This window comes from Lycium ferocissimum, chromosome 7 (genome assembly GCF_029784015.1).
Source record: "Lycium ferocissimum isolate CSIRO_LF1 chromosome 7, AGI_CSIRO_Lferr_CH_V1, whole genome shotgun sequence".
In the NCBI taxonomy this organism is placed as follows: domain Eukaryota; kingdom Viridiplantae; phylum Streptophyta; class Magnoliopsida; order Solanales; family Solanaceae; genus Lycium; species Lycium ferocissimum.
The window spans coordinates 49,954,756-49,964,029 of record NC_081348.1 but is presented as its reverse complement, the minus strand read 5'-3'; positions in this window follow the sequence as shown (position 1 = coordinate 49,964,029).

Here is a 9,274-nt window from a genome sequence, read left to right as displayed (position 1 = left end):
AATTGCATTTTCCATCTTCCAAGTAAAATGACCACATGGCATTGTATCTTATAAGCATCTCCGTGAAAAACACCAGCCCCAATGGCACATTGGAATCGCGTGAAATTTCGCACCATATACTCCACCCCGAGTGTTGTATACCAATGGTATATTCACGTATCTCGCCTCCGCCTCGCATGTAGAACTTCCCCTTTGTGTTGCCGAATCCCGTATTTCGGCCTTCCGAGACTAACAATTATTTGTAAACTTATGTAATATATAGTTAATATACCATAATATACATGGAGTATACTGTAGTATATCTGTTAGGTCCAAGGTTTCACTTATTAATTTTGATGATAACAAACCAATATAATTATTAATAAAAGAATATTTACTTGTGGTAAATTTATTTTGGTATAGGTTTATTTGATGAGTTAAGGATTTGCGAAGATCTAATCAAATATGGAAAAGAAGATATTACGAGACGGAATTATGGAAGAAGATGGAAGAAAAATACTTACTCAAATCAAGGTGCAAGAATTAGGGAAAGAATATTTACTACAATCCTATGGAAGGAAAAAATATTCTAGAAAAGGAAAAGATCAGATCAATTTGTTACTTTCAATAAGGTCCACAAATCTATGGAGTATCAAGATATGCCAAAAGTCGAAGTGCATAAAAGTGTTCATGTTCGGAGGATTAAAGTCCAAACGTTGTACACGAACGTGATTACATTCAAATTGATGTAAATCAAGATCCAAGGTAAAATGAAGATGATCTTGAAATTCTCTTCGGGTTTCCTAAATAAAAGCTCGTATTTGTAAAAATCGAAGACAAGAGCGTAGAAACTAATGGGAAGAATATTACTTATTTTGGGTTAAGATATTCAAATTTGAATATATCTACCGCAAGCTTGGAAAGAGGGTGGATGGATTTACTACAATATTAAGGAAAGACTATTCAAGTTATTTGGTAAATTGCTACAAGTTTCTTTATGGAAATAAATTATACTTCCAAGATCTATGCATGGAAAGAAAGCACTTATGGAATAAATTATTTTTAAGATTGACACAAGATTTAGAAATGGAAAGAAATATTATTGCATCAGATGGATGGTAAATATTCATTTCGTGATATAAAAGATCTTCATATATTGACTAAGGTTGAAATTACGTGGTGTTCGTGATGATTGAGTTATATTTTTGGAAATAAGACTTTTGCTTGAATTAATATTTAAATAAATAGAAGTTTCAAGCAAAGAGGCCATCAAGGAAGTAAATATAAAGGATATGTTTTTGACATCACGTGGAGAAGAATTGAAATTGAGAGGACTTACTATATTGATGGAACATTAATATTTTACTACAAAAGGAAAAGTCTTTTGGAATGATGATTCCTTTCCTTACCAATACAACTGAATCGAAGCACGAATCAAGACATACATCAAGACCGCAACAAGGAACGTCGTTAAAAGTCAAGAAAAGGAAATTCTTTTCCAAAGTTAGAAGACCAGTCAACAACATAGACTATTCAAGACTAAGTATAAAAGACAAGACAAGTGCAACAATTTAATTTACGTGCCCACTTATATTTCGTCTCAATCTTCTCAAGTTCTTTGCTCTAAGCATTGTAATCCCGAGTGACTTCATCGTGTAAACAAAAAAGAGAGGAGAGATATAGTATAGTTGGCAGAGGCTTTGTATTGAGCGGTTGTGCCATTGTTCGTTTTGTGGAGCGAGTAAACCAAACGCTCGGTCTGCGAGCGAGTGAAAAACCAACTTACAAGACGTAGCGTGTCAAAACCAACCCTTGTTCGTCGTCGGTGAGCGAGTGAAAACCAAACTTGTAAACGTTAGTGGTGAACGAGGAAAACCACAAAGGTCGTATCAACTCAAACTACAAAGAGCTTAAAGAGATAATCTCCAGAACCCAAGTGGACCGGATTAGGATACCACATTGGTTCCGAAATCCGCATAAAATTCCCGGTGTCATTTATTTTATTGCTCTCATATTATATTCTGCACCCTTATTATTTGTTGGGGTTTATACTTTTAAAAATCAAAGGACTAATAATTTTGTGCAGTGTCGTCTTCGCTATCGCCGACCGGGCACCAAACAAGAGTCGACTAGATTTTTTAATAGGTTTACAATTCACCCCCTCTCTTGTACTTTCATTTCGTACCTTTCTATCACATAACAAACAGCATTTGTAATTACCGATTTCTAAATAATGTCCCAAGTCCGCACCTTGGTGCACCATTGGATCAGCCTTCTTCCCACACGTATCTCTGCATGATTGGTTCTTGTGTGTTCCTCACCTTAATCAAAGCATGGTCCATGTACTAACAAATTCTCTCATAGATTGAGCACACAGTGATAATACCACTGCACAAGAACATGTCAATATACAAATCATGTTTGATCTTTGGAAAAATCAAGCCACCGGATTTTAATTATTGAAACTTGGAGTTGAGTGAATTGTATTTGCCTGACTATGTATCATATCATCTTTATTATGCATAGGATCAACGACACAATGAAAATCTATAGTTCCTGCTAAAACCAGTTCCAAGTCATGTCCTGACAAAGTAGGATCCTTGATTTCCAGTCTTGAAGTATCTCCATAAACCTTGTGTTGCACTGAATTGGATGCTTACTTATCATATCCTGTGCAAGGATCAAAGAGGAATTGTCACAACCTCTATTGCACCACCTTCCGAGTCATGCCATTTCCAAGCGACGAACAAGATCAATGACATATTACCAGCACTTAAGGTCTGATTGCTGGAGTTCCTGATTGTTTTCTTCATACAAATTCCATCTTTGATCAAGCTGTAACCTACAAAAAAGAAAAATATATTAGTAGTATTAACTCCATCTTACTTTCCTCCAAAATGAGTTGAGCAAGATAAGACAGTATCCCCATCCTTCTATAAACCTCCATTATCAATATATATTTTTTTGTCCCGATTCTTAAATAGGGACATAGCCTTTGTCACTATTAAGAATCCTTCTCCCCTTTGAGTCTAGTTTTGTAAAACAATTAGCTACCACTTCTCCAACATCAAGAGCAACATTGGCCAAGTAGTCTGCAAGTTGATTGCCCTCCCTCATGATATGCAGAACTTTAACCTCTGCACTGTCTACTATATCCAGCAGTTCTTCTACTACAAAAGTAATGTTCCATGGTGGCCTCCACTCCTTATCCAAAATCTTCTTCATCATCATAGAGTATGTTTCAAGTATGAAAGAGTACATATGCTTGGACAAACAATACTTAGCAGCCTCCAATAAAGCCAAAGCTTCTGATTCTGTATTTACAGCTTCTCCCATTTCCTTAGCTCTTGCATGTATTAAATCACCTGAAGTATCTCTTATACAAAATGCATAGCTGCTTCTACCAAGGTTTCCCTTAGTAACACCATCAGTATTGCATTTCCATCACCCATCACGAGGCGCTCTACAAAAACTTCGAGTCACTCAAGCTTTGGCTTATATCGCTCCAAGATTTTTTAATATCAACCCATTTATGCGGTACCTTTGTGCTAGGTTTCCTAACTTTCACCGACCGCCGTATGTTAACGGGAAGCTCGTATAGTACCCTTGCATTAGAAACCTTGTTATTTTGCATATCTCCATTTCTCTTCTTCCACAACTGCCATATAATGATAGAAGGGTCTGCATAAAACAACTGCTTCATTCTTGGCATAACATCAACATTCCACCAGGTCGTGATTTATCTACGTAATCGCATTCGCAATATTCAATCTCATGGTAAGCAAAGTAAACCCAAGTTCTTTGTGCAACCTCACACTTTAAGAAAATATGTGGAACAGTTTCCTCTTTAGGCTCAGCAGGACAACACAAACATTTTGATGGAACTCTTCACTACATTATCCAAAGGTACTTTAAAGAGCCAAACTCTCCACATAGTGGATGTTATTTTGAATGGAAGTCCTTTCACCTAAATCATGTTGTACACCTCCAGCTTCTCACCCCTATTTCTAACAAGATCCCATGCTGACTTCACTGTGAATTCCTTATTAGGCTCAAGCATCCACCGTAGTTTATCAATTTCACCTTCTCTTGCAGGAGGTTTGATCCCATTGATAATGAAATCTGCCAGTTCTGCAGGCAAGTTGTTTTCCAAACCAGCTTCATTCCATCTTACTTGTGTTACAACATCACTCACATTCTGAATATCCTTATTGCAATAAAAGTCAGGTGGACTTATGAAATACAAGGGACTAGCACCAATCCAGTTGTCTAACCAAAACAAAGAAGATCTCATCCTCAACTGCCACTATATATGATGATCAATATGATCTCTAGCCTCCAACATTTTCCTCCAAGATAATAATCCTTGTTTCAAAGGAACTAGAACTGAGTTATTCTTCTTGAGGTACTTATTTCCCATAAATGCACTTCATAGGGAAGGCTTAGTCCTGAAGTTCCACCAGAGTTTGGCAAATAAAGCCAAGGACATGTCATTTAAAAATCTAAACCCAAGACTACCTTCCTGTTGAGGTAAGCATATTGTGTGCCATCTAGTCCAATGTCTTCTCCATTCTCCATTAGAGTTGCCCCAAAAGAATTGAGCAAAAATCTTGTGTAATTTTTTAATCACAAAGGATGGAGTATATATTGCAGGTAACAAATGCATAGGCATAGCTTGCAGGACATGTTTCAACAATATTGCTCTACCACCAAATGAGAGTAGCTTCCCTTTCCATCCTTGCAGCTTGTCCCTTATTTTTTTTATCAAATCTGAATAGAATAACATCTTAGCCCTGCTATAATAAATAGGACAACCTAGATATATAACAGGAAAAACCTGTTTTCCAATACCAGTTATCTTTTCAACCCTTTGAAACTCAATCTCATCAACTCTATTATGCAAGTACACTGCACTTTTTGCCTTATTAATCAACTGTCCTGAAGCCTTCTCATAGTCTGCAAGAATCTGCATGTTCACTGTCAAACACATCTCACAAGCTGATGAAAAAACAATGGTATCATCTGCATAGCATAAATGATTGATTCTTGGACTCCATTTTGGCAAACCAAATCCATGTGTATCCCGGATTTTGATGCAACGAAGTCAAGGTTTCGAAAAGAACTTCTCAGCCTATTATAAACAAGGTAGGCATAAATGATCACCTTGTTTAACACCTCTAGTGGAGTAAAAAAATCCATGTGGTTGACCATTGATCAACACTGAATACCAATTATTAGCAACCAACTCCGATATATGTCCAATAATTTTCTCTCCAAATCCCATTTTCCTTAGAACACTAGTCAACAATCCCCGTGACAGCCTATCATAGGCTTTAGTCATATCCAACTTCATAACTACATTAGGAGCAAACTACTTATTACTTCTTTTAGTTCTTAGCCTCATGTCTGTAATAATCTCATGTGTCAACAATATATTCTCCACTATACTCATTCCTTTTACAAATCCTGCTTGATTTGGAGAAATCAAGTCAGGTAGTAAAGCTGCAAGTCTGTTATGAATCATCCTTGAGAATACTTGGTTTATGAAATTACTAAGGTTGATTGACCTCATCCTTCTTCTTTGGCAATAAAACAAGATTAGTATGAGTCACATACCTTGGAAGTTCTTTGCCTTAGAAGAAAGGAAGTAACATCCTGAAAATATCATTTCCAACCACCTCCCAACAAGTTTGAAAAAAACAAACCCGTATATCCATCAGGTGCACCAGCACTTGTAGGATTGTGCCAAAAACAACATCTTTCACCATTTGTATGATAGGCATAGCCACCAGTATCTGGTTTTGTTCTGCAGTTATGATAGGATCAACAACATCTTTCACCTCTTGTATGATAGGCATAGCCACCAGTATCTGGTTTTGTTCTGCAGTTATGATAGGATCAACATGCTGAAGAATATCAAACTCAGTAGAACTAGTAGTTTCATGAAATTGGTCCTGGTAGAATCTAACTGCCTCCTCAGCAATTTCCTGATCAGTCTCTAGCCATACACAACCACTGACGAGCATCTGGCGTATATATATTTTAACTCGTACTTTGTCAAATAATAGTATAGAAAGATATCGATCCCACAGAGATTGGAATATTTAATGCTCTACCTTGACTACTACCGTAAAAATATAATGACTTTTCGCTTGATAATCCTTATGAAAGTAATAAAATTAAAGTATCGTGATTAGAATTTACCAAATGGAAAAGATGTTGGAAATTGTGATTTCACTTGTTAATTTCATTGAGATACGAGTCCTTTGGCGAATTAATTATTTCTTGCGAATATAATTAAATCGTATAATTCATAAATTATATTCTTTTCAGATATATAATTTAATTATAAAATGATTACAAGGAGATACCTGCTATAATTCTTAGATTTAAAGATGACTCCTTTCGGATATCAAAATTAATATATTTCATTACATTAATTTCTTTTTCGCAAATAAAAATTGATATAATAAGGTAAAAGAGATAAATCATAAAATCAGTAGCAAGTAATTAGGCTTATTGTATCCCAATTTAATTAACTAGATCCATCATATTTCCAACTGTTAAAGAATTAGTTCATTTTTTCGCAAGATAAGAATGTAAAAGACGACGCAATATAATGCATAATAGTGAGTAGCAACAAATGACGTTAACAACAAAATATATATATAGTAATTTTATTTCATGGTATTATCTCCCTTTTGACAACACAGCTTCTTGAATTCTTCATAGTACATCCCAAGGGTAGCTTCACTGTTGAGAATTCTTTTCCATTAAGGAAGTTCCCACGTATTAAAATCACTTCTTGAATCTAGCTTCCTAAAAGAGAATGATTTCCCAAAGTGGGCCCTTTCATTTCTTCTATGAAGACTTTTCAAAACAAGTAGAGAAAGGCAACTTAAAAAGTAGAAAAGAAAACTTTTGGTGTCTCTTGGTAAGTGTTTTCCTTTTTGTATCTCAGCACCTCTTTTTATAGGTTTTAAAATGTATAGCACGTTGCAGGCTTTAACTCTTCTTTAGCTCATTTGCAGATATTGATCATTGAATGTACAGCGCGTTGCAGGCCTTAACTTTTCTTTAGCTCATTTGCAGATATTGATCATTGAGCTCGATGTAATATATGAACTTTTCATCTGTTCTATCTTTTGTGTATCAACCTTGCAATTTCTCTTTTTTGTAAAACACGTTATAAATTGCTTATTCTCTTCGAAAAGTACTTTTTACCGTAAAAATAGAAAATTAATCAGAGAAAATATAAAATATGTAAATAAAAATAGGTAAATATTCAACATTATTTAAGTGCTATCAACCACTACTTTAAATTCTTCTAAGTTGCAAGAACTTCCTTCTACTATTGACTTGAGCATGAAAGAATTTGGAGTTTTTATCCCTATCTTGGAACCAAGACATTCCAGCCTTTTGCTTCTAATATTTTTCCTCAATAGCTAACACTTGTGTATACTCAGCATTAACTTTATTGAGTTTTTCTTTGTTCACAAATGAAGGATTTGCTTCAAACATAGACACTTGAGCCCTGATAACCTCCTCCATGTTTGTTACTTTCTGAAAAAAGTTTCCATAAGTAGATCTACTCCAAGCTGACAACATTCTCCTCATATTCTTCATTCTCAAATTAAATCTCCAGAAAGAATTGCCTTCAACTTCAATGTTCCAATTTTCCTCAACCACATCCATGAAAGATTCATCTTTGGTCCAGAAATTCAAAAACTTGAATGGCTTCTTGAATTGTGGCACTTCTTTTTTTTGAAATCAAGCAACATGGGAGAATGATCCGAACCATTTTTGATCAAATGACTCACCTCTAGGCCTGGATACAATTCAAAACTGCCTAGACACCTATCAAATCTTTTGAACACACAATCATCACCACCTTTCCCATTCCACCGTGTATAAATATTGCCTTTGTACCCCAAATCGTGAAATGCAAAATCGAATATAGTGTCTAAAGTCTTCAACCTTAGCTGATGATACTGGAAAACCACCATGTATAAATATTGCCTTTGTACCCCAAATCTGTCAAATTGTAGGTCTGAATACAATGTCTAAAGTCTTCAACCTCAGCTAATGATACTAGCAAACCACCATGTATAAATATTGCCTTTGTACCCCAAATCTGTCAAATTGCAGGTTTGAATACAACGTCTAAAGTCTTCAACCTCAGCTAATGATACTGGCAAATCACCATGTTTCTTCTCCTCATCAACAATCACATTAAAATCACCTCCAACTAGCCAAGGTGTTGTCATATATGAGGCCAAATAAGACAGGGAATCCCACAGTTCTACTCTCTCTGCGTCACACATTTAGCATAAACTAAAGTAACCACCAACTCTATATCAAGATCCCAATTAAATAACTTCAAAGTGAGCTGTTGCACACTGTCAATAAGAATTGTACCTTCATACTCTTCATCCACAAATGCCCAAATCTTGCCAAACACATTAGCTATGCATTCTAGAATATTCCTAACAAAAAAGGAAGCAAATATTTCTATCACTAATTAAATCATGAAGCAGTTGGAAAGTAAATTTTAACAATACAATCTTATTAAATGAGCAAGTCATAATTCATAACGAAATTAATACCTTTCTAATAAATACAAGGGAAAAGGTTCAAAACACACTCAAACTATGGCCAAAGTTTCCATAACACACCTGAACTTTGCGGGGGTCCTATGAGCCCCCTGTACTTATTTTTTATGTATTTTGTACGCCTTTATATGGTGACCTGTACAAGCGATTGTACTTACTCTCTTTGAGCGCGTAAGATTCCATATAAAAGTGAATATAATACACAAAAATAAGTCCAAAGTGGGGTCATAGGACCCCGCAAAGTTCGTGTGTTATGGCAACTTTGCCAAAATAAGCAAAAAGAAATTATCGTTCATCTTCTTCATAGAGAACTGGACTGAAATTTGATCCTAATGCACTTCAAATCTCAACCAAACATCACCAAATTTCAGATTCGAATTCCTCTCGATGTTTCAGTTCTTTTGATATATCACCCACTCAAAATGGGGCTCATTTGCGGGAACCCGAAAATTCGAGTTCGAAGCTTCAAGCTTTGTTCATGGCAGTCATGGAGTCATTCAATTCTTCTTCACATTCTAGACGTCTTCTAAGCTCGAGTTCAGCTTCAAACAATCAGCAACCAAGGATTTATTCATCAAATCCGGAATTTGAAGACCCAGATCTGAAAGCTTCAAGTCGAAACTCGACGTCCCTAATGGAGTTTTTGTTTCGGTTCTACTATCTTAATCCACTATTATTAATCA